Source organism: Rattus norvegicus, chromosome 15, assembly GCF_021556685.1.
Source record: "Rattus norvegicus strain SHRSP/BbbUtx chromosome 15, alternate assembly SHRSP_T2T, whole genome shotgun sequence".
NCBI lineage: Eukaryota > Metazoa > Chordata > Mammalia > Rodentia > Muridae > Rattus > Rattus norvegicus.
In genome coordinates this window covers 82,718,262-82,744,592 of record NC_141548.1, presented here as the reverse complement: position 1 = coordinate 82,744,592, position 26,331 = coordinate 82,718,262, and the positions used below count along the sequence as shown (strand labels likewise).

The following is a 26,331-nucleotide window of genomic DNA, read 5'->3' as shown; positions in this document are numbered from 1 at the left end:
TTATTTTCAAATAATTATGGCTTCCCCTAACTTTTGACTCTTTCCCTGTAAGCATTTATAGGCACATGACCTGCTTATGCATATGGAGTAGAGAGGAAAAGAGACGAGGCAGAGTGTAAAGTAATGTCAGCTCCGATGTTCATTGGCTCCTGCACATCCCTAGTCCCAGCACCCAGGAGGTGCAGGCAGGAGGGCTGAGGGACTGAGGCTTGCATGAACTACACTGTGATACCCTATGTCAGGACAAAACAGGGCTTGCAATGTGACTTAGCAGATAAAGGAGCTGGCTACCAGCTCTGTGTGAGATCTGTTCCTCAACCACAGGGTGGAAGAAATGTTTCCTTCTGACCTGCCGTGACACCACACACACACACACACACACACACACACACACACACACACACACACGTGCACAGATGCATGCATGCTGTGACATGCACATAATAACAGATAAATAAGTAAATGAGCAAAATCTCAATTGAATAGATTAAGTAAAAATACGAACTCTGTATTTATATGGGCTACTCTAGGCTAGACCAAATATTGAGGAAGATGAGTTATATATTTTTCTCCTCTGTGCTGTATAATAAATTATTATCACAACCTTGGCAAGCTAGAACAACAAAAAAAATTATATATTTTTTTCTCCATGTGTGGGTCAGAAGTCCAAAATGAAGGCGTGTGTGCTGGCAAATTTTATGTCAAATTGACATAAGCTAGAGTCATCGGAGAGGAGGGAGCCTCCATAAGATCATGCTGTTGGCAGGCATGTAGAACATTTTCTTTATTAGTGATCGATGGTGGACAGCAAAGCCCACTGTGGGTGGTGCCATCCCTAAGTTGATGGTTCTGGGTTCTATAGGAGCAGGTCATGAGGAACAAGCCAGTAAGCAACACTCTTCCTTAAAGTCCGCAGCAGTTGCTGCCTCTAGGTTCCTGCCCTCTGTGAGTTCCTGCCCTGACTTGCGTGGGTGGTAAACAGTGATATGTTCGTGTGAGCCAAATAAACCCCTTCGTCCCCAAGCTGCTTTGGTCATGGTGTTTCATCACAGCCATAGCGACCCTGATTAGAACAGTGTCAGAATTTGGGCTCCTTCTGCATCCAGGAAGGGCAAGGGTGAGCCACCCTTTCCAGGCTTTTGTGCCTCATGGCACTGCTGGCCTTCCGGGACTTGTACTAGCAACATGCCAGCCTGACTCCATCTCAACATAGTCTTCTTCGTATGTCACTGTGTGCTTATATGTTCCTCTACAATGCTGCTGCTGCTGCTTATGATGATGATGATGATGCTGATGATGATGATGATGATGATGATGATGACGACGACAAAGGTGATATATTACTCATTCATCTCTATAGAGTTTTTCTTTAAATTTGGAGCCTACCCTAAATCTAAGATGGTTTATTTTAAAGCCTTAAATTTTTCCTTCCAAACACAGATCCTTATCTGATAAATACAATTTCAGTAAAAGTCGTCTTAATGAGGTTCCCAACCAGAGTGCTGTTGAGAGATGGCTTGGAGGTTAAGAGTGTTCGGTACCGTGATAGAGAACCTGGGTTTATTTCCCAGCACCCACATGGAGGGTTCCAACCACCTGTAACTCCAGCTCCAAGGGATCTGGCACCCTGTGGCATTCCTGCACCCATGTGTACAGTAAACTCATACAAGATGGACAGACAGATGGTTCAGCAGTTAAAAGCACTGACTCTAGCAGAGAACACCTGATCAGTTCCATTTTCAGTATCCATATGGCTGGTCCCAAGTGTACCTTTAGTCCCAGAGGATCCAGACCCCTGTGCTGGCCTCCCCAGGCAGCAAACATGCACAGACTTACAAGCAGACAAAAATACCCATACAGGTAAATAAAGCATTTTTTTTTAAAAATCATAAAATCACCAAAGCAGCTTTTTTATCGTGGGATTTCCCTCATCATGTAGAGCCAAACACTTCTCATATCACCCTAGAATGTACTGAGCAGACCATAGAATCGGCACTCCACAGCTCTTACTGACACTGTTGAGAAATCGAGCTGAGGTCTGAGCTCTGCTCTGGGAAACTGAAGTGTGGGAAGCCATGCCTGTTTCTTTGAGATTAAGGTAATCAGAACCTGGGCTCTCTTTACTTCCTGATTCTTCTTACCAGACCTGGGAGGTTCCTGCATGTGTTGAACCAGTAAATCGACTCCAGGAGCTCTTTTAATTCTAATTCTTAAACAACATCTTCATGAGTTGAAACTGAACTGGGTGAACTAGGAACATTTTTAGGAGCAGAACTTATGCCTAGCTTGTGTGAGGTCATCAAAACTCCCCAGGACCAAAAGCCTCTCCTCCAGTTGCTGTCAGATATGTCCAGATACATAGGTATCTGGAGTCATGGATCCCTTCAGGTACACTCCTTGGTTGGTGGTCTAGGCTCTGGGAGAACTGGGTGTCAGGCCAACCTATGTTGTTGTAACGGGGTTGAAACCAGTGCTTTTCACGTTCTCTCTTCTTGCGAGTGCCCCAAGATTGATTTGTGTGGAACTCAATTTATTTTGCGGTTTTTCTCCTCAAAGATCAAACCTTCCTCCTCCTTCTGCTCTCCAAGTTCAGGAGTTCCTGAGGAAGGCCAGGAGATGAGGAAGAGATCCCATGAGCCTCGGTTCACCTGAACTCCTGTTGCCCACATTTGCAGCACTGGCCCTAATTTCTAGATCCTTGTGTCCACACATCGTACAAACCCAGACCTCCATCCTCACAGAGTGGCTGAGAAGGAATCCAGCTGAACATCCTTTGGCCACACCCATCTTCATTCACTCAGCAGCCACAGACTTCACAAGTCACTACCCTCACACTGACCTCTAGATGCCAAGGTCCCAGACCTCCCACAGGGCCCTTCCTGAATTCCCCAACATGTCTTCCTCGCCCTCTTCTACCCATGCTCAAGCTGTACCTTATTAATTCTACCGGGACCACAATGAAGGAAATGTTAATGAGAAACATAGATTTAAAAGTTATAACAGTTTAAATAGAATAATAATAAGCTAAAAAAGTGCAGCAGAAGAGACAGTGTCCCCCAACACACACACACACACACACACACACACACACACACACACACACACTAGCCCTCAATACAGAATAGCCAGAAACTTTCTCTCTCATACAAGATCCAAGGTGATCAAAAAATCCATGGCTCAAACTGTCCAAGCAGGTTGACATTCTCTACTCATAACACATGCACACACACACACACACACACACACACACACACACAAAGAAACAAAGTCTCAAATAGCCCCAGCATATTTCATATTCATTACACAGCTGGGGATACATGTGAACATCTGATCCTCCTGTTCTGACCTCCCTAGGTTATAAGACCACCCTAGCTTTCTTTCTGCAGTGCTGGGTCTCGAACCCACACAATTGAACACGTTAAGCAAACACTGAATCAACCGAGTTCCATCCATCCTCAGCTCCTCTGTTCAGAAATTGAAAGGGCTGAAGTACAGCTTCATTTGGGCCGGGGCTTGCTTGTTTTGTTTTGTTTTGGTATGGATCCATGGGAAACCAAAATGATGATGCTAATCAGGACCATAAATTTACCATGTCCTGTCACAACCTGGAGTTTCTCCTTTCTTGCCATGTCCTAGTATCTGAGTCTCCCATGTCATGAGCCCCTGCTGAGATCATAGCCTATGTCTGTCCCTATATGTGGCCTGTTAACCTTATGTGGTCAAAAGATAGGACTGAACATCCCCACCCCTGCACTCCTCCCTATAAATTAAGTCAAAGGTCCAGAAGACACATGATTTAAATATAACAGTTGTTGTCCACATAATCATCTTCTAATCCATAGAGCAGTTTGATTGTGCAAGTCACTTCACCCTTGCTCTAGGGATTTTTAAGCTGTAAGCAAGCCACTGGTTAAGCATTTAAGTCCAAGAATTTTCATCTTAAAAATCTGTCAGTGAACAATAATTTAGGAGACAAGAAACAGAACACATACAAGAGTATTGATTACATCATCTTACATATCTTTCAGATTTTCTAATAAACCAAATAGCCATTGAATAAAGTCAGATAATAGTAGTAGGCCCTTAAAAGTATTTATCTTTATTCATTGATTTGGAACGTTCTCTAAATCACTAAAGTGATTCATGGCAAAGTGAAAAAGGATATAAAAAACTGTACATATAGTCTCATTAAAAATAGGTTTATATGACACACTGCCCTGTACACACATGCAGATAACAACTTTAATAGAAATATTGAACATTCTATCAATCTCCAGAGTGACATTTCCAGAGAATTCTTTCTGTATCTTTTTTTTGAGTTTTCAACTGTATGTTGAACATTTTTTTAGGAATTAAGGGAGAACCTTAATTCACTGTTTTTAGTTTTAGGATAAAAAAACCTTGCAGGGGCTGTAGTCAGACAGGTGTCCATTCAAATTCTTACTCTCAGAGCAGGTCTCATCACTATCCTAGACCTGCAAACATCACGCTTGTATTCCCTTCAAACAACACAAGACTTGCTTGAGGATACTGCTGGAGAACGTTGTTGACGTTTCCAAGCTCTTAGCTAATGTCTCGTTCCTTTTTTTCATCCCTTCTGTAGGCAGTAGTTTTCTTCCAATGAAGAACTAACCAGGGCTGCTAGGATGAAAAACTGAGGGGAAAGAAAAGATGGAATCTTATAAGGAAGAAAGGTTACAGGGATGGATACTTACATTTATATATTTTCATTCTGAAATAATAACTATTTGTAAAAGAGACAACAGATTTGAAAAAAAACTGAATGCCACCTTCAAATGTTTGCTTTCTGCTCATTACGCATTTTCGTAATGGAAGCATTAACCTTAAAATGAAAGCCACTTAGGTTTTAAGAAGGGTTAATCTCAAATTCCAGATGTCTACAACCAAGACGAACCCTCTGTCATGCGACAAAATATCAGTGAAAAAGTGATTCTTCACCCCCACCCCCACGCCTCTGGACACGTGAGTGCAGAGTGAGGGAGAAAGAAAAATTTGTTTCATTTTAAAGGCTGCTGTTTCCATTGGAGAATATGTTGTATAAGTCAGTCACAGATAGCAGGATAATTGTCAAGCAACCAACACGGATACGTTGCTCCTTAATGAGGCACAGTTGATTTCATTCTGGTGGAAGACAATTTGATGCGGTGGCTCGATGGTGAACACCTGGAGATGCCATGATACAGGAGTTCCTGTGTCTATTCCTAAGAGGCATAACTTCTCCACATATATCCAGAGATTTAAACAAGGCTATCTGTCACATTAGTAACATGAACAAAAGAATGGACTAACAAATTTAAGAATTTTCCCATAGTGTTGAAAAATGGAAATGCAGCTACATAGAACATCATGGAAAATGTTTGACAGATGATTGGAATAATATTTCTGATCGCAATGCTTTTCCAGAGCTCTACGTTTACCTCCATTACCCTATCAAAAATTGGAGTCACTGTCCCTGCCTTTGGCTTTAGATGGGGCTTTACAGCTGATTGGGTCCTAGGACAGATGCTACTGTGGCTTCTACGATTAGATGACAAAAGTGAGCTGATCCCAGTTGATTCCAAATTGAGCTGGGCTTTGGAGCCCTAATTTGCTTTGTACAGAGTCCAGTATCCCAAAGCTCACAAACTGGAAACACACAACAGGAAAAAGACTCAGATCTAGGAAAGAAATGCTGGGGAGGGGGAGGGTTGAGTACGAATTGTCACCCATAGGCTCCTGTATATGAACCCTCATGCTCATTTGGTGACACTATTTTAAGTCGTTGTGGGCCCTCTAGGAAGCATAGCCTTGTGGAAGAAGTACATCATTGAGAATAGGATTTGAGCCCAGACCCATATCCTGTTGTCTTTCTTGTGTGTGGATAAAATGTGATCCCTCTGATTCCTGCTCCACTGACCATTTTACGCTGTTCTCACATTATAGACTTTGGAATGTTATACAAAATAACCCTTTCTTTTTCAAGTTGCTTTTGGCCCTGATAACATAGCAACAGAACAGTGCAAAGGGGCTCTACTTGATCCAGTTCCAGGCAGTTCTCTTGCTGGTCTGTCATTGTGTGACTGAAGACATCTAGAGGGGATTACTAGCCATCAGGGTCCACACGCATCAGAGGCCTGAAGCCATAACTGCCAAGCCAGGCTTCTCCTAGGTTCCTGACAGTGGTATAATAAGCTGTGTCATTGTATGTCAATCCACCATAAATGACAGTGGCTATGTTAAGACATCAAGATACAAGTTATGTGTGTCAGAGGGATAGCTAGTAGAGGCTAATACCAAGTAAATAAGTAAATAAGAAGCACATTCGAGAAGTTATAGCTTCTGAAATAATTTTATGGTGCTAATAAATATAAACCAGAAAAACAAAATTTTACTTAAAAAAGCATACGAAGGTAATGTGCTTAAATACGATGACCAATGTATTGAATACATGTGCAAAATTATCAAAACTAAAAAGTTAATAATTAAAAAAATAATCAAAGAAGACCAGGAGTGTTGTTGTTCAGTGATACTAAATGTAAGTGTCTGGGGTCAATCTATGCTGCCCCCAGTAAATGACTGTAGAAAGAAACTACATCTAGATTTTTAGTTATTTGGGATCAAAGAATATTTCTTTAATTTCTGTTTGTCAAAATTCATTTTCTGGGTCTTGAGAGGTGGCAGTTAAGAGAGAGCACTGGCTGTTATTCTAGAAGTTTGACTCCCAGCACCTACACGGATGCTGACCACTGTCTGTAACTCCAGTTCAAGGGGATCTGACACCCTCACAGAGCGATGCATGCAGTCAAAACACCACTACAGTGTGAAAAACACAAGCAAACAAACAAACAAAAACACCATCTGTGATTGGGTTAGTTCACTCAGGATGATATTTTCCAGTTCCAACCATTTGCCTACGAATTTCATAAACTCGTTGTTTTTGATAGCTGAGTAGTATTCCATTGTGTAGATGTACCACATTTTCTGTATCCATTCCTCTGTTGAAGGGCATCTGGGTTCTTTCCATTTTCTGGCTATTATAAATAAGGCTGCGATGAACATAGTGGAGCACGTGTCTCTTTTATATGTTGAGGCATCTTTTGGGTATATGCCCAAGAGAGGTATAGCTGGATCCTCAGGCAGTTCAATGTCCAATTTTCTGAGGAACCTCCAGACTGATTTCCAGAATGGTTTTACCAGTCTGCAATCCCACCAACAATGGAGGAGTGTTCCTCTTTCTCCACAACCTCGCCAGCATCTGCTGTCACCTGAGTTTTTGATCTTAGCCAATCGCACTGGTGTGAGGTGAAATCTCAGGGTTGTTTTGATTTGCATTTCCCTTATGACTAAAGATGTTGAACATTTCTTTAGGTGTTTCTCAGCCATTCGGCATTCCTCAGCTGTGAATTCTTTGAATGAGGAAAAAGAATACCCTTGGCAGGGAAGGGAGAGGCAAAGATTAAAACAGAGACTGAAGGAACACCCATTCAGAGCCTGTCCCACATTTGGCCCATACATATACAGCCACCCAATTGGACTAGATGGATGAAGCAAAGAAGTGCAGACCGACAGGAGCCGGATGTAGATCGCTCCTGAGAGACACAGCCAGAATACAGCAAATACAGAGGCGAATGCCAGCAGCAAACTACTGAACTGAGAATAGGTCCCCTATTGAAGGAATCAGAGAAAGAACTGGAAGAGCTTGAAGGGGCTCGAGACCCCAAAAGTACAACAATGCCAAGCAACCAGAGCTTCCAGGGACTAAGCCACTACCTAAAGACTATACATGGACTGACCCTGGACTCTGACCCCATAGGTAGCAATGAATATCCTAGTAAGAGCACCAGTGGAAGGGGAAGCCCTGGGTCCTGCTAAGACTGAACCCCCAGTGAACTAGTCTATGGGGGGAGGGCGGCAATGGTGGGAGGGTTGGGAGGGGAACACCCATAAGGAAGGGGAGGGGGGAGGGGGATGTTTGCCCGGAAACCGGGAAAGGGAATAACACTCGAAATGTATATAAGAAATACTCAAGTTAATAAAAAAAAAAAAAAAAAAAAAAAACACCATCTGCCATTTGCAAGATGAACTCTGGGAAACTGGGGGAATATTCCCTTGAGCCTGAGAAATGCAGGAGCCTGGGCTGACAGTTCTTGTCCTAGGGCAGGAGGCCATAGACGCAGCAGCTTCCGCTAGGAGGCAGTGGGAAGCAGGCTTTCTTCCTTCCATAGTCTATTGTTCCATGCTGGCCCTCAAGGATTGGCTAATGCCCATCACCGCTATGCCAGGGCACTATACCCTGCGTCCACACATGCAACAGTCACTCTAGCCTAGAAATATCTTCGCAGACACATTTCAAAGCAACGCTTAATGTAGGCACCCATTGCCTGCTGTACTGACATGTAAAGTGCATTAATACGGGAAGACAAAAGTCTGATGTACCCAATCATTCTCCTGCCTATGGCTTCTTATATCTTTTTGAAGTTTGCCCTTTATTCCTATTTTGTTCCTTTAGGGGTTGGGGTAGGGTGCATAATAATCCACACTTTGTTAGCTCTGCTGTGAATTGTGAACTATCTTAATTTTACTTAATATTGATTGAATTGAAACCCATTCTCTCTGATACTATGACCCAACTTTCTCTACTTTTTATTTTTTTTAATGATGGTTTGGGTAGAGAATGTCGCCCATTGGCTCCTGTAATTAAACATTTGGAGCCAATCTTTTATTTACCTTTGAGTAATTTTTTGTTTGTCTCACATGTATTATGTACATACGTGTGTGTGTGTGTGTATGTGTGTGTATGTGTGTGTGTATGTGTGTGTGTATGTGTGTGTATGTGTGTGTATGTGTGTGTGTATGTGTGTGTATGTGTGTGTATGTGTGTGTATGTGTGTGTGTATGTGTGTGTGTATGTGTGTGTATGTGTGTGTATGTGTGTGTATGTGTGTGTATGTGTGTGTATGTGTGTGTATGTGTGTGTATGTGTGTGTATGTGTGTGTGTATGTGTGTGTATGTGTGTATGTGTGTGTATGTGTGTGTATGTGTGTGTATGTGTGTGTATGTGTGTGTATGTGTGTGTGTGTGTGTGTATGTGTGTGTATGTGTGTGTGTGTATGTGTATGTGTGTGTATGTGTGTGTGTATATGTGTGTGTGTATGTGTGTGTATGTGTGTGTGTGTGTGTGTGTGTGTGTGTGTGTGTGTGTTGTGTCTAGCCAGGAGTGGTTTCACACACCTTCCATCCTACTACTTGGGAGATAAAGGCATGTGGGTCTCAGAGTGTGAGGATAGCCTGGTCTACAGAGTGAGTTCCTGGACAGTCAGTTAAGAATGTTCCCATAGTCTTGAAAAATGGAAATGCAGCTACATAGAACGTTACAGAAAAATTCTGACTCAAAAAAAAAAAGACAAAAAAACAAAAAATAAACAAATACCCCCCAAAAACAAAATAAATCAAAACCAAACAAACCAAACAGCAGAAACAACAACAATCAGAGATCTTTGTCTTTCAATTCAGAGTGAAACACAATGGTCTCTTTCTTAGATGACAGAGAGCTTAATGCTACCATTTGCTCAGCTAGTTTCTACTTACTGTGTCTGTGGTTCTAGGCATTTATCACTTCCGTTTCGCCCTCTATGGTAGATGGAAATGTATTTTCATGGCTAAGCACTCTTTTGTTTTCATTTCTCTGTAGCTTATAACCTAATGGGGAAACAGAGGCACTAAATACAATACTGTCCTTTTCGTTTTATTGGTAATTTAAGCCATTAAGTCTAGGGCTTGTTTTACTTGTGTCTGTGTGTTTGTTCGGTTCTCTTACTATTTAGGAATGTTGTATTTCTGTATAGCAGCCGGGGAATCTTTATAATTATAACAATATAATACCCTAGCTTTCCATTTATCTAGGTAGTGTCTATTAGCTTTTTATAATAAGTAATAATAAAATTAGTGTGCTTCCTGTTCCCCCCCTTCCCTTGCTTCCCTCTTTTATATTATCCTTTTTAGTGATTGAAAGTATGGTTATATGCCCTAATAGTCCTTCACTTGGTCCTTCAGATTTCAGAGCGATCTCTAAACTCAATAGTGCAGAAGAAATATCAACAAATCCACTCTCCTGTCCCGCTTCTGTCTAAATTTTTATCAGCCTATGCTTTACTAATATGGAGACACACCATATACATCTACTCTGTCTCTGTACCGTCATGTTTGAATTACTTTTCCCATCCTCTTGAAAAGATTCAATGCCTTGAGAATGCCTCAGCCAAAGAGTTCTGAGCTGTCTCTAGGAATTTCCTGCAGACAATGGAAACAATAGTCCTGGTGTTTTCCTAAGGCAAAAGTTCCTCAACTGCATGTGTTTGTGGTATCTGGACTCAGGGGTGAGGTGAGAAGATCTAAACTCAAAATCAGCCTGAAATGTATAGCAAGACCCTGTTAAAAAATGAAAAACAAAAGAAGTGCCTTGTGTTTGCGTGTCATTCACTGTCACTGTGTTATGATGCCATGACGACCAAGGCAACCTACAGTTCTAAAAGAATAAAACTTCATATTGATACACAGGTGGGTGCGGCAGGAAGAGGCTGATACAGTGGCAGGAAGTGGAGACAGGAAATCACCCCTCAAATTGCAACCACAAAAAGCCGGAAATGTGATACTGGGAGTGGCTGGACATCTTTAGACTCTCTACATCTACATGCTTCCTCCAACAAGATCACCCCTTCTAACCCTCGCTAAACAGCATGACCACTGGGCACCCAAGAATTCAAATATCTGTGCCTATGGGGGACATTCTCACTCGGACCATTACAGGCCTGAACCGAGGGCTCCATTACATCTGAAAGACAGTTGGACTGGCTCTTAATCTTTGGTTCGTGCTTTCTTCCAGGAATATTAGGAAATATTACAAAATATGTTCTTTTGGGAGAGGATTTTACTATTCTTTTACATATTATTACTTCTTTGCCCTTTTAGTCAGAGCGTGCCAGTTCTTCAGTGGTGATGTTGTTAAAAGTCATGAAGTCTAGGAGTCCACCAGCCCTCTCATTATGAGCTGGCGCAGAGGTGGTGTTTTCCCACAGGGAGGGGAATCTATACAGTTTTAATTTAGCCATGCTTTGCTTCCTAGTTTTGTTTTTCTGTTATTCTCATAAAACACCAACCAAAAGCAACTTGAGAAGGGAAGGATTTATTTGGCTTACACCTCCAGGTCATAGTCCCTCATTAAGGGAAGTCAAAACAGAAACTTCAGCAAGAACTGATGCATAATCCATGAAAGGATGCTGCTTATTGGTTCGCACTCTGACTCACTCATTGGTTCATACTTAGCTTTTTTATTTTTTATTTTTTTAAACTCTCTGCTGATTCTTTGTGAATTTCACATCATGCACTCCAAACCCATTCATCTTCCTGTCTTTCCACATCTGCCCTTCACCCTTGCAACCTCCCTCCCCAAAATATCTCACTGTGGATGCTGCAATGTGTCACAGTGTGTCATACAGTACACCCTTTTGCCTAAATAGCTTTTCTTGTATCTGTTCATTGCAGTGAGTCATTGGTCTGGTTTGAGGCCTCTGTCTTCTGCTATGCTATCAATTCTGTGTCCTCAAGAGGGATTTTTCTCCCATATCCTGTTGTTATCTCATGTCATGGAGATCTTGCAACTTTGATTCTGAAGGACCAGCCCCTTCGTGTGCTCCAGCAGTTCCTAGATTGGGTAGATGCTGGAGTGAATCACATGAAAGCCCTGAATCTGGGCCTGGGAGGTAGCTGAGTTGGTCAGGCTGACAGCTCTCCCTACCCCACACCACAGGGGCCAGCTCTCCTGCACTGCCCAGGGTAGAGGTGGGGCCAGTTCTCCCTTTCTCACACCTTTGAGCTGGCTCTTAGCTCTCTTTCTTTTACAGCCCAGGACTACCTGCCTAGGAATGCTATTTCCCAAGATGGGCCAATCATCTCTGTTATCAATCAGGATTTAAGACCATGCCTTATAGATGTCCCTACAGGACAATCTAATCTGAGTAACCCAGGTGAGACAAGGATGCATCAAGCTGTGAAAAACAATGCAGAAAAACTAAACTGCAGATCTCCTCTCCTTAGCTGAGCCAACTGGGCCTAGAGGAGTTCTGAGATAGTCCTGCCTGGCCTGGCCTGGCCTTCTAACAAGTGATATAGTGTTGACTCTCTAAGGTGGTACTAAATCTGAACTGGGCAGTACTTTGGACTGCTCTCTACTTCCTCCTCTGGTATCTCCCATTCTTGTGAGGCTTTCAGCAATGGATTATGAATAAATACTAGTTTCTAGAAAAAGGAGGTTATAAGACTTAAAAACAGACTTATACAAAGCTTTTTGTGTTAAATATTGCAAAGCTTATTTACTTCATAAAAACTGGTAGATCTCATGAGAAAAAAAACATGCAGGTTAATAAAAATTTCAGAACATGCCTGAGCCAGGTCATATTTTCATGCAATAACTGTCTTATAGAACCCTCTATAGAATGATTATAGGCCAGGTTTCTTCTCCCAGTGATAAGGGGAAAATTATATATCAGAATGAACTGATCTAGAGAAATTATGTCTAAATCATATAGGTGCCCAGATGTTTGCATTAATTTGCAGTGCACATTCCAAAGAAGAATGTGAAGCAGCATAGAGCTTTCATTTTAGGGAGCTTCTTAGAGTAACATACATCTTTTTCCCAAGATAGATCTTGGGGAGATGTGTTTAGAGTAAGTTTCCAGTGCAGCACCCAAAGAGGTAAAAAGGAGGAAGAGGAGGAGAAGGAGGAGGGGGAGGGGGGAGGGGGGGAGAAGGAGAAGGAGGAGGAGGAAAGGGAGAGGGAGAGGGAGGAGAAGGAGGAGAAGGAGAAGGATGAGGAGGAGGAGGAGAAGAAGAAGAGAAGAAGAAGAAGAAGAAGAAGAAGAAGAAGAAGAAGAAGAAGAAGAAGAAGAAGAAGAAGAAGAAGAAGAAGAAGAAGAAGAAGAAGAAGAAGAAGATGAGTTGAGGAAAATGTTGATTCAAACTACAATTAAAAAAAAAAAACAACTTCCATGAGCACAGAAGTGCAACAAAAAGAAGTGTGTGTCCCAGAGGTCCCAGAGGAACTGTAGAATCAGCAGCAGAACTCTTGGCTCTACTACAAGCACTACCTACCAAAGGTGAACCTAGTCTTCCTGGAGACCAGCACCTACAGGAGAAAGTCTTCAGGCCCCAGTCCTGAACCAAAATAAGGATAATACAATAGCAACTGTACTGTCCTCCAAACAGATTATTCCAGCAGAGAAAGAAGGAAGGGAACTGTGCTGGTGGCTAATATTGTCATTTTGAGAGAATAGAGAGTTTCTAAAGAGATAAGCCCCTAGGCATACCAGGAAGTGATTGTCTAGATAATGTTAATTAAGATAACAACCCTAATAGTGGGTGGCTCCATTCTATAGGCTGGGGTTTTGGGATGCATAAAAAACAAGAAAGCCAGTTAGCATGCATTGCTGTGACCCCTGACTGTGATGCAATATGACTGACCAGCTGCCTGACCTTGCAGCCATGTCTTCCGCCACAATGACTGAGTGTTCCCCCCAATTATGAGCCAAAACAAATGCTTCCTGAGGCTGGAGAAATTTCTCAGTGGGCTTGCTTTACAGCATCTGGACTTGAGTTTTGATTTCATAAAAATCTAGGTGTGCCCATATAGGCTTGTAACCCTGACATCTTGGGCACTCATGGGAAGAGGATCACTGTGACTTGCTATCTGCTACCCCAGCCCAATAAACATAAGCTTCGGGTCTAGGCAGAGACCTTATTACAAAGGAATAAGGAAAGGGTGTGAGAACAGGCCACTTGGTATCTTTCTCTGGCTTCTGTATGTGCATAGGTGTACTCATATACATACATATATATTGCTAATGTATATAATTTTATACATATATATAAAATTAAAATCGAACCCTCTTCTTTCCATAAGTTGCTTTACATTGCAACAATTGCAACAAGAACAGTAACTACTGCACGAATACTTAAAAATGTGAACTGTACAACTGACTTTATTTTGCATGTAGAGAAATAAGCAGTGTTAGAATCTTGACCACCTAGGTTAGGGACTGTAAATTTTAGACCATGACTTGTGGAGGCATGTTTAGGATTCCATTCCCACAAAGCATACTTGAGCCATGAACTAATTCAAACCACAGACAAGACTTGGAGCAAGTCAGAACCATGATCTCCTGAGAGTGATGTTTGGAACTCCAAGCCGTGATGTTAAGAGCATTGAACAGATGTTAACAGACAGCATAGGAAAGAAAGGAGGAGGCAGAGAAGGTTATATTTAGGTTCATGAGAACTGACTAGAGAAAGAGAAAGGGTGAGAGAGCAGGGAGAAGGAGAAGGACAGACAGACAGATGGAGAAACCAATGCTGTGGAAAGGCTACCAGGCATCAAATAAGAATTTAATTAATGATAGCTGTTAGTTATTAATAATACGTTATATATTTCTGCTTATTATTACTACATATTACTATTACTAATATGTCTTTCTCCTTGTATTTGATCTTATGTCTTGTATTGTATCTACATAAAGGTATTTGAAATTCCTGTAAAGAGCAGACGTTTTTAAATGTGTTAGCATGTAATCCAGTAGCACAAAAAGCACCACTAAAATGCCTTTGTCTTAACAATGCAACTGTGGGACTGTAGGTGGGTAAAATTCTGAAGGTCTAGACTAATATCTTGGTAGCGAACACTCTTGAAAACATGTATTTGGGTTGTGATTTTGCTTAAAAGAAAAACAATCTCATCTGAGCTCTGAGATGTGCATAAATTATTTGCAACATTGGCAAGTAAATAATGTGAAAGTTTTCTTAATCTTTGTGTCAAGCAACCTGTTTTGAGAAATCACATTTTTCCACGTAGCTCTGGAAGACAAGGGCCAGTTGTCAGTGTCAGTGTCAGTTTTCAGATTATTTTCATCCCAGTAAGAGCCTGGTTGTGTTGCTTTTCTCTGTTAAGGGATGGGCTGTTGAGGTCATCAATTTATACTCTAAAGCCAGGCCGCCGACCAATTGCTTGAAGCGTACTGGCAAACACGAATCATCTACATTATCAGTGAGCCCCTCCAGTCTCCTAGAATACACTGATCTTTACTTCGTAATAATCTACCTCATCACTGTCTTCCACAGGCATTCTTTATGTGTTTTTGATTTGTTAGAGCCAGTTTTATCCCAAATGTTACTTGCAGCATTCTTCTTGGTATTGCTGTATGAGGTGTGAGTTATGTCGTCGGAGGGTAGTTCCTGTCAAATGGGTTTTCTGACTGGAGTACTCATAGACTCAACTATTTCATACCTAAAATGTCTTAGTGTTTCCTTTGACATCACCTAGGTGTAGAGAGACTTCTCCATTTGAACATTACAGGACTGTCTCTCCTTCCTAAATATTTAATCATATTTGTGGAGAGAAGTTCCTCATACTGAAATACTAATGTTCTTTGGATGAGCATATGAGATTTTATGAACTGGGAGTATTCTTTGAGCATATAGTAGGTGTCTGTTTACTCATCCATTCAAGAATTAATTCATTCCAGGCATAACAATACATAGATATTATCCTAGCACCAAGGAAGCTGAATTAGAGGGGATGCAAGTCAAAGTCTTGTCTGTGGATTGGGGAGAGGGAGGTTGGGGAACTAGTGTGGTTAGTAAAGTGTAGGTGTACCTTTTGGGTTACTTTATTGGCTTCTTATATCTACCACCTTTCCAACTATTATTCTACTATAATCCTTTCCAACTCCCAACACTAGATAGGAGAGCAAGAAGGTTAGAGGGAAATGGGGGTATAGACCTCCTTAGACTACTTCTTGCTAACTAGGGTTTCTAGTTCCCTAGAGCAAGTCCAATCTTTGTCCTCAGAATATCTCCAACCAGCAAACCAGCAAACCAGCAAACCAGCAAACCAGCAAAACAGCAAAATAGCAATCCAGCAAAACAACAATGCAGCAATCCAGCAATGCAGCAATCCAGCAATCCAGCAATCCAGCAATCCAGCAATCCAGCAATCCAGCAATCCAGCAATCCAGCAATCCAGCAATCCAGCAATCCAGCAATCCAGCAATCCAGCAATCCAGCAATCCAGAACTTTAGCAATAGCCTACACAGCAGTACGAACCAGCAGCTACCATAGACCCTCTCAAGGTTCTCTCGTTTATACCTGCTCCAGAGTCCCCAGAACTCCGAACATAAACTATCTGCAGCTGGGCAAAAGTCACACCCCCACTAGAACATGAGACCATCACAGTTAGTGGCTGTGCACAAGCTGAAGCAGCCTCACATCCCATGGCTGGGATTAAGACAAAACCCGTAATTACATAGCATAGCTGGGTTTTTAAAGAAACCAAGATTCTCACTACAGTAATTGCAAGGTAAACACGAGAACCTAAGCACGATCAGAACCCATGAAAAAGGCCTTGTGTGGTCTGTGCTTGTAATCTAGCACTGGGAGGCAAAAATAGGCAGATCCCTGGGGATCACTAGCCTGGCAGGCAGCCTAGGTTACTTGGCCAGCCCTTGTTCGGTGACAAGGACTGTATCTCAAAAATTAAAGAGGGTGGTTCCTGATCAATAAACAACATGGGAGGAAGCACACATGTGCACACACACACACACACACACACACACACACACACACACACACACAAACAGAAAGAAAGAATAAATGTGTCCTTAGATATCCCAGGAACTCCTCTGGATTATGTGAATGGATCGTGGAGCAAATATAAGCCAAAAAATATTTGTCTTACTAGATCACGACCTAGCAAAGTGTAAACAGATTATGTTTATTGTTCATGGGGCGAACTTGGAGAAAGCAAAGGTAATATGCTCTGCTCTGAATTTGTTCCTTCAGACACTCAGGCTCATATTTCATTGCCACATGAGCAGGGATAATCTTTTGATAATCCAACAACCTATTAGAAGCCAATGCATTTCTTGAGGGCTAGGGCTATTTTTCATTGGGTCAGATTAATACCTTGAGAACAGGTTATCAAAAAGTGAGACTACCCATCATTTTTTCTCTTGTGCTCCCTCCCATGGGAAGTGGGCGATGAAACACCATGGAGGCCTCATTGGAAGCCAAGCAAGTGATGGTGTTCTGCTCCAGAAGTGGAAGGCCAAACATGGCTCTTTTTTTTCTTTACCCATCCCCAAGTCTCAGGTGTTCTGTCATAGCAGCAGAAGGCCAACTACGACACGGAATGAAGTGAAGAAGAGCTTCCTCCTTACACGTGATTGTCCACCAAAGCCTTGCTGATGAGAGAAGCAGATCCTAGAAGGGGAGGGTGTGTGATAGGCGTGTGTGGAGTGGCAGCAAACAACAAGCTGAAAGAACAAGGTAGGAGCCCTGATTGTTCAAGAAATTCATAGAGACAGTGGTGGGTAGAAGGCAGTGTGAGTGTGATATAGCAGTAGGAATAGGATTGCAAACACTCCAGGGAGCCGTTTGGTTATGACTGGACCATTGGAGAGCACTTTACCTATACTGAGAGGTGTGGCAGAGATGATCACATGCACTCCAACACTGATGTAAGCAGAGATCTAGATACGAAGGTACACCTGTCATTTCAGTGGCCTGGAAGCTGAGGCAGGGGATGGCTTAAATTGAAGAGTTCAGGGCCAGCCTAATCAGCATGCTCAAAAAAGAGAAAGAGAGGAAGAAAGGGGGAAGGGGCAGAATAGAACAAATGAGTGTTCTGGAAACCAAGAAAGAAAATATTAAATTCCGTTTATTACAAGTTAGTGAGTTTTAGCCTTGCCTTGTTGACCTGACTAACTGCTGCATAGGGACACGATATTGCAGAGTGAACATTTTGTTTAGGTTAAGTCATGCTTTGGGTTTCTTTATGATCTGAACCAGTGTAGAGTTAGCATATAGGCAGGGATGAAAGTCACTGTGAATTTGGTTCAAGAGTTTGGGTAGTACAGGTAAGAAACTTCTATTCGGGCACATTTTTATTAATATGAATCACACAGAAATGGGGTGGGAGCTGGAAGAATTCCCGTGGTCAGGAGAATGGTTTCTGCATTAGCTTCTAGAGCTGGATAAATTATAGCTCACTGCATGCTGATGGGAGTGATTCAGTGGAGAAGAAGAAACTGCTGGTGCAGAAGCCAGGAAACAATTACAACCTGCGAGCCGGTGAGAAAATGAGGACTCTTTTTAATGCAGAGAGTAGAGGACTTGATCTCAGAAAGGAGCACTAACAGGTTATCATGGGAGCCCAGGGAAGAGTGAGCTGTCTGAGGCAGGGCAACTGGCTTCCGAGGACTTCCACTATCTTCTCAGGACACAAGAGAAAAGGCTGTCAGTAGAACACGTGGTTGGGAAAGACGTATTGGAAACCCAAGGTGAGACTGCAGGTGTGACAGTCAGCGGGCCAGAGGAATGGGGCAGGTTTTCTGGGCAGTGCTTACTCTCCCAAGGAATATTTTACAGTTTAACAGCCTGGGATAAAGACTCCAAGAATATTAAAAAGTACAGTTGAAGTGGGGACTAGTTTCACATGTTTAGAGAATGATTATGTACCACGTGGCCCTGCCTTCCAGAACCCATAACGTATTACATGAATAACATTGCTATTCCATTTATAGGGCACAATGTCTAAAACAGATAAAAAAGACCAAAGTTAAGGGTTCTAGTTAAAGGAAAAGGGGGGAAACTAAGTAATCGTTTTTTCCCTGAAACTACTCAGGAACCGTCATGGGGAAATAGAGAAACCCTTGTTGACAATTTAGTCTAATGGAAAGAATGTGTCAAGATGCAGAAACACACACTTCAATATGCACAAAGTCTGTGGCCTTGGTAAATCTCCAACACTTAAGAGCAAGTTACCTACACCGTCTGTCAACAGAGGAGTCACCGTGATAAGAATGCTCCTTGGAGTTGGTCAGCTGACAGCAAATTGATTGGTGTTTCATTTCTTATAGACAGTGTCCTCATTAGCTTTCTATTACCATGACAAAGCACAGGGTGAAAAGCAGCTAGGAGAGAAAAGGGCTTATTTGCCTCACACATCCTAGTCATGTGTCATCACTGAGGCAATCCAGACAGGAACACAAGCTGGGAAGGAACCCGAAGGCAGGAACATAAGCAGACAGCGCGAGGAGGAGCACTGCTTACTGCCTTGCTCCCATGCCTGACTTACTTTGCTTTCTTATTTAACCCAGGACCACTTACCTCTGGGTAATATTGCCAGCAGTGGCCTAGTTTCTTCCACCTAGAAACTATTCCACCGTCTTACCTACTGGCCAACCTGATGCTCTGTTTTCTCAACTGAAGACCCCTCTTCAGATGTCTCTAATCTGTGTCTAGTTGTCAAAATGCTAACCAATGCATAGCAGTTACTGCGTTACTCTATTAGTTACTGTGCTCTTGGTTGTGATTAAAAGAGCTTATGTTAGTTCCTGATTGGAGGATGGAGTCCACCTTGGAGACTAAGGCAGTTGGCAAGGCATAATGGCAGAAGCGAAGGTGTGTATGGTCAAAGGACATCAGCTTAGGGTGCAGAGAACCATGGATGTGGATGAGCATCCCGAATCCCTTGTTTATTCAGCCTCAGTCCAGGGAAGGCTGTTGTTCCTGCGCAGTCGTTCTAGAAACAGTCATAGACACAGACATGTGTTCCTATGGTGTGTGAAAGCTAGTCAGGTTGTCAGTCACCTTGAAAACAAGGCAACCTCTGTAGCTCTCAGCTTTCTTCCTTAGAAACTAGGAAAGGAAGTAACATGGAATGAGTTTCCTGGCTGTTGTGGGGATCAAATAAGACACAGCAAAGGTTTAGTGTATTGATTTTTACACATACACTGTAACAAGAGAATGTGACAACTAAGAGGAAATAGTATTTTTAAATGAAAACCTACATGAAACTAAAAAAAAAAAAGCATGAGATCTTCATTCATAGCCCAGAAATGAAAACTAGATTCTAATTTAGTGCTCCTTAAGTCTTTAAATCTCACTGTTGCTGGTCTGTTTTTCTCCTCCTAGTTTGACAGGCATCCCCACTATAGGGCTATCAAACTTGTTACATCGCTGCAGCCAAGAATGACTCCTCAGATGGGGGTGACAATGCTGGCCGCATGCTGCTGTAGATCTGAGACCTAGCGTACCCTTTGTGAGCAGGTATGACTCCTGACAGGAACTGCAGGGTTACACATAGGTTAACTGACTTCAGTGGAGGTCCACATCATGACCCAATCATTGTGCCTGTCGGGCAATGGGAAAGTCTGTCCTTCTGACATATTTATAACTCTGTGGTTAAGACGTCTACTTAATGCTCTTTTTAATTTAAAGGTCTCTGGCCATTTCAACCTCTCTCCTTTTAACTTAGACATGCTTTGCAGGCTACTAATGCCTTTTAAGTACCTTCTTTATACTCATGTTACAATCTGGACCTAACAATTTTCAAGGAGTCGTTCTTTGAAAAAATTCCAAGATAATTATAGCAATTGCTTTTTAAAAATGGGGTGGGGGGGCATGTTCCAGTTAAAAGCCTTACTTTTAGATTTGAAATTTCAAGGGATTTTCTTTGCTTACTTGCTGTAAGACACACAGTTCATAGACACATGTGTGTTAAGGAAAAGAATTACATTATGTTTTCACATAGGTTTAAAATGTGTTTGGGGATGTCTGTTATTAACCTTTGACCCTGATTCAAGACAAAGCTCAGAAATAGGAAGAAAAAGTTCAGGTTTGATTGCCAAATATGTAGAGAATTATGTATTTCCTCTTTAGTTTTAATGCTGCTAGATAGAATAGCCAAATACATTTTGACTGTTTAGTTATACGCTATTAAATCAAAAGATATTTGTAAGCAATATTGAGGATTAGGTAATAGAAATACTTTTATTAGCCAGTGATTGTAAGAGGTACAGATCCTCAGAATAAATGTGTGAGTGTATATATGAGTCCACACGCAGGTACACAGAGAGATAGGGTTACTCCTGGTGCACGTGTCTAGATTTTCTTTTCTTTTTTTTCTTTCTTCCTTTTTTTTTTTTTTTGTAGGAAAGGTTTGATTTACCTTTACAGAGTGCAGTTGACAACAAGTCAAGGAACTCAAAGCAGGACCCCCCTCCCCTTCTGCTTGGCTCTCTTATACAGCTCAGGACCACCGTCTTGGACCGCTTTCTAAGGGATGGAGCCACCCACAGTGGGCTGGATCCTCTCACAGACATGGCCACAGGCTAGTCCAATCAAGGCAATTCTTCAGTTGAGGTCGCCTTTTCCTAGGTGATTTTGGTGTATCATGTTAACTGTGACATTTTCCTGTGTCTTACTGAGAAATGAAGACAAAACCTCAACATTTAAGAAAAATCTGACCACATAGGTTATTTGCAAAATATATTATTTCATTGGTTGGTTAGGGTTGAGTAGGAAACTTCTGCTACATGGTATTTGGCCTTCTCGGCAAGGCCCACACAGCCAGTATAAACCATACGGTGAGGCTTGGTGTGTAACTCAGTAACATGCACAGAGCCCTTGGGTCAGTACCCAGTACTGTAAAAAACTGAATGTGGTGACACAAACCTGTCACTTGAGCCCTTGGAAGGAGAGAACAGGAGGCTCATCCTCAGCTAGCCTGAGGCTAGACATGAACCCCTCTCTTCAGATAGGAAAACAATAGGCTGGAGAGAGACCTCTGCAGCTAAGAACACTCAATGCCAGTCACAAGGACTAGCATTTTTTTTTAATCTGCATTAAGAAGCTGTGTAGCCCTGCAGGTTTGAAACCCCACTTGGAGTGTGCCGGAGACAGGAGGATCACTGTGACTTGCTCTGCCTCAGAGGAACAGGCAGAAAATGGTGGAGGAGGACACCCAGCACCCTCTTCCAGCCTCTCTGCCTATGCACAAATGTGTGCCAACTACTTACACATGCATAACTTCCTATGCATGGATGTACACACACACACACACTCACACACACAAGTCTTTAAAAATAAACTGCATGACTCGGGCATCCCCCACCCCTTGAATTAAGCCCCATGTACTTGAGAATCTAAGTGAACTTGAGAGGCATCTTCCGCCATGCTGAGGGAGTGATATGCTTTCTGAGGAAATTGCTCATTGGCCTTAGGCTAGTGAATCCAGATTCTCTGCTTCCGCTGGGAAGGAAGGGTGGGAAGTAATGAAGGATAGAGTATAGACCATGGAAGCTCTCAGAAAGGTCCATAAACCAGAGGACAGATGAGTTGGCTTCCTGCGAGCCCCGGTGGCTTCACGTGGTACGCAGGGATGGGGGAGCAGTTCTGTCTACTGTTTTCTCCTCTATGACGTGGGTGAAGAGAGAGTCTGAAGAGCGATGAAGATTCTGCAGAGAGGCTGCCGGCACAGCATTCGGTCCCAGCAGTCAGGATGCCTCTCCTGCCTGGGAGCCTGAGGACAGGAAGGTCTGTGCTTTGGTTTTCTTGTCTTCATGGCAGTGCCCTGTGAACTGCAATGACCGGCTCTCCAATTGTGCTTTGTTACTTGACGCTGTCTTTCCTCGACTACCCCTTCTACTCCGGCCCCCAAGCCTTTGACTGTAGTGAATAGCAGCAGTCTCTTGGTTCATGTGCTCATGAAGTTCCAGTCTGAGTTTGGGTATCGAGCTGGGATAGGAGGAATCTGGTGGTGTTGGAGACTCTCATAAGTGATTCTGGGGATAGGGTGAGCCCGTGCAGGAAGCCGGGGGGAAAAGTTCTGCCTCTATCCTTGGGATCCAAGGCAGCGCCCAAAACTTCTCTCCGGATTAGTCCTGGTCCAAAGCGAGGGTGAGAAGGCAGACGGGATGCCACCAGTCTGGGTTCACTGCCCAGCATCCAGTGGACAGGTGAGAGAGATACTGTCGCTAACTTGCCTCCAAGTCAGGAAGGTGACTATGGGGGCAGCAGCATTGGTGCTGCGGTAAAAGCCACAGGGCGGGGCCTCGGAGCAGTCACTACTCCTCCCTGGGACACAGAGAGGGGAAGGAAGAGTTGAGGAGGCACAGTTTCAGCCTGTGCCCCTCAGGCCTATTACAGGAGAACGAGGTCCCCCACCACCACCCCTCCAGCTCTATAGTTTTCCAGAAAGTCAAGCATTCCTTAAAGATAAAATGGCCCTGCATTCTCTTCTGCAATTAGGCTTTGTAGGTCATTTCTGTGTTTTTATGGAGGAAGACCGATTAACCCCAGAGCATCGATACATGTCCAGGAAACCCCGCAGGATAAAGTGAAGGGTACGCAGCTTTAGTTAGAGTAGCAGAGGACATTTTTTTTCGCTTTAGGACCCTCAGCACTGCCTGTGCTAGCCGGGATACCGGGAATCTAGTTCCAGAGTCCTGTGATTGTTCACAATAGCACCAAAACCTCCTTTATAAAAGCCCATGAGCGAACATCCTTGAGGTCTGTGTAAGACAGTAAGAGAAGTCTGGCTTCTTGTGGAAATTAACCTTGTATCTGCAGTCCTCAAGAAAAGCTGAAAGGGTGAATCAGACTATCAAAAAATAAAAATTAAAAAAAAAAATTAAAAGAACTGTCCCTGTCAAGGAGGAGACTTAAGGGTTGCGGATTCAAGCATTCCTTGCTCCTCTACCATCATAGAGCGCCTCTCACCGACCTTTTCCCACTCTTAGAACTCTCTTCTGGGAAAAATCACCTTGCATACCTAGTCTGGTGACAGCCTCGGCCGTTGTTTTTCCTTGTTTCTTTTATGATTTTCAAAATCAACTATTCCCAGAGGATAATAAATCTCAGTTGGATACTTCAAAAACTTTAGAAATCTCAGGCAAGTGATTCGTCTGGCAGACCTGGTGTGGCTTTAGGGCCGTTGGCCGGGAGTCATCCAGGTGGAAGCTCTGGTCTCACTCCTCCTTAATGCCCAGGGTTGTGAGGCAAAGCCATAGGAGTGGTCAATGCCAACACAGCTCTGACGCTCAGGGTCCTCAGGGTCTGTTATAGAGGTAGCCGTTAACTGACTCCCTGGAAGCTCCGAGAACAGCCGCATAACCCTGTGCGTTTTTTTTCTGCCCTATTTGACCCAGGTAGGGCAGAGTCTACCCACCCCACTCCTACACGCCCGTTTTTGCAGCAACGAAGTGCCTTTCTTTATTTCTTCCTCCCTCCCTCCCTCCCTCCTCTCTCCCTCTCTCTCTCTCTCATACATTTATTATCGGATATATTTCTTTATTTACATTTCAAATGTTATTCCCTTTCCCGGTTTCCTATCCATAAGCCACCATTCCCTCCCCCTCCCCCACAATGATGTTATCCCCATACACCCCCCTTACCACCAAAATGCGCCCCCCCGACATTTCCCTGCACTGGGGGTCCAACCTTGGCAGGACCAAGGGCTTCCCCTTCTACTGGTGCCCCAACAAGGTCATCCTCTGCTACATATGCAGTTGGAGCCCAGGGTCAGTCCATGTATAGTCTTGGGTAGTGGTTTAGTCCCTGGAAGCTATGGTTGGTTGGCATTGTTGTTCTTATGGGGTTGCAAGCCCCTTCAGCTCTTTCAATCCTTCCTCTAATTCCCCCAAAGGGGGTCCTGTTCTCAGTTCAGTGGTTTGCTGCTAGCATTGACCTCTATATTTGGCATACCCTGGTTGTGTCTTTCAGAAGAGATCTATATCCGGTCCGTTTCAGCATGCATTTCTTAGCTTCATCAATCTTATCTAGTTTTGGTGGTTGTATATATATGGGTCACATGTGGGGCAGGCTCTGAGTGGCTGTTCCTTCAGTCTCTGCTCTAAACTTTGCCTCCATATCCCCTCCTATGGATATTTTTGTTCCCACTTTTAAGAAGGAGTGGGAGCATCCACATTTTGGTCGTCCTTCTTCTTGAGCTTCCTGTGGTCTGTGGATTGCATCTTGGTTAATTCGAGCTTTTGGACTAATATCCACTTATCAATTAGTGTAATAGTGTATTTTCTGTAATTGGGTTACTTCACTCAGAATGATATTTTCTAGTTCAATCCACTTGCCTATGAATTTCATGAAGTCATTGTTTTTGATAGCTGAGTAATATTCCATTGTGTAGATGTCCCACATTTTTCTGTATCCATTCCTCTGTTGAAGGGCATCTGGGTTCTTTCCAGCTTCTGGCTATTATAAATAAGGCTGCTATGAACATAGTGGAGAATGTGTCTTTGTTTTATGCTGGAGAAATTTTGGGGTATATGCCTAGGAGAGGTATAGCTGGGTCCTCAGACATTGTAGTGTTCAATTTTCTGAGGAACCTCCAGACTGATTTCCAGAGTGGTGTACCAGTTTGCAATCCCACCAACAATGGAGGAGTGTTCCTCTCTCTTCACATCCTCACCTGAGTTTTATCTTAGCCATTGTGACTGGTGTAAGGTGAAATCTCAGGGTTGTTTTGATTTGCATTTCGCTGATGACTAAGGACCTGGAACATTTCTTTAGGTGCTTCTCAGCCACTTGATATTCCTCAGCTGTGAATTTTTTGTTTAGCTCTGTACCCCATTTTTAATAGGGTTATTTGGCTCTCTGGAGTCTAACTTCGTGTATTCTTTGGGTATTTTAGCTATTAGCCCTCTATCAAATATAGGCCTGGTAAAGACTTTCCCAATCTATTGGTTGTCGTTTTGTCCTAACCACAGTGTCCTTTGCATTACAGAAGCTTTGCAGTTTTATGAGGTCTGATTTGTTGATTCTTGATCTTAGAGCATAAGCCATTGGTGTTTTGTTCAGGAAATTTTCTCCAGTGCCCATGTGTTCGAGATGCTTCCCCACTTCTTCTTCTATTAGTTTGAGTGTATCTGGTTTGATGTGGAGGTCCTTGATCCACTTGGACTTAAGCTTTGTACAGGGTGATAAGCATGGATCGATCTGCATTCTTCTACATGCTGACCTCCAGTTGAACCAGCACCATTTGTTGAAAATGATATCCTTTTTCCATTGGATGGTTTTGGCTCCTTTGTCAAAGATCAAGTGACCATAGGTGTGTGGGTTCATTTCTGGGTCTTCAATTCTATTCCATTGGTCTATCTGTCTGTCTCTGTACCAATAACATACAATAGTTTTTATGACTATTGCTCTGTAATACTGCTTGAAGTCAGGGAATGGTGATTCCCTCAGAAGTTCTTTTATTGTTGAGGATAGATTTTGCTATCCTGGTTGTTTTGTTATTCCAAATGAATTTGCAAATTGCTCTTTCTATCTCTATAAAGAATTGAGTAGGAATTTTGATGGGGGTGGCATTGAATGTGTAAATTGCTTTTGGCAAAATGGCCATCTTTACTATATTAATCCTGCCAATCCAAGAGTATGGGAGGTCTTTCCATCTTCTGAGATCTTCTTCAGTTTCTTTCTTCAGAGA

The 26,331-nt window shown here is 42.8% G+C and overlaps 1 long non-coding RNA gene across 3 annotated transcripts in view; it reads right to left on the bottom strand.

The window, feature by feature from the left end:
* Positions 1–4,076: 4,076 nt before the first annotated feature.
* Positions 4,077–26,331, bottom strand: part of LOC134482159 (uncharacterized) — a 35,926-nt gene continuing 13,671 nt past the window's right edge. For 2 of the 3 annotated variants that reach the window (XR_015639019.1, XR_015639018.1), the window contains exon 3: positions 4,077–4,654. This is a non-coding gene — a long non-coding RNA (uncharacterized LOC134482159). Of the gene's footprint in view, positions 4,655–9,589; positions 9,701–26,331 lie in introns of all 3 variants that reach the window. The other variant, XR_015639020.1, reaches the window with a different exon arrangement.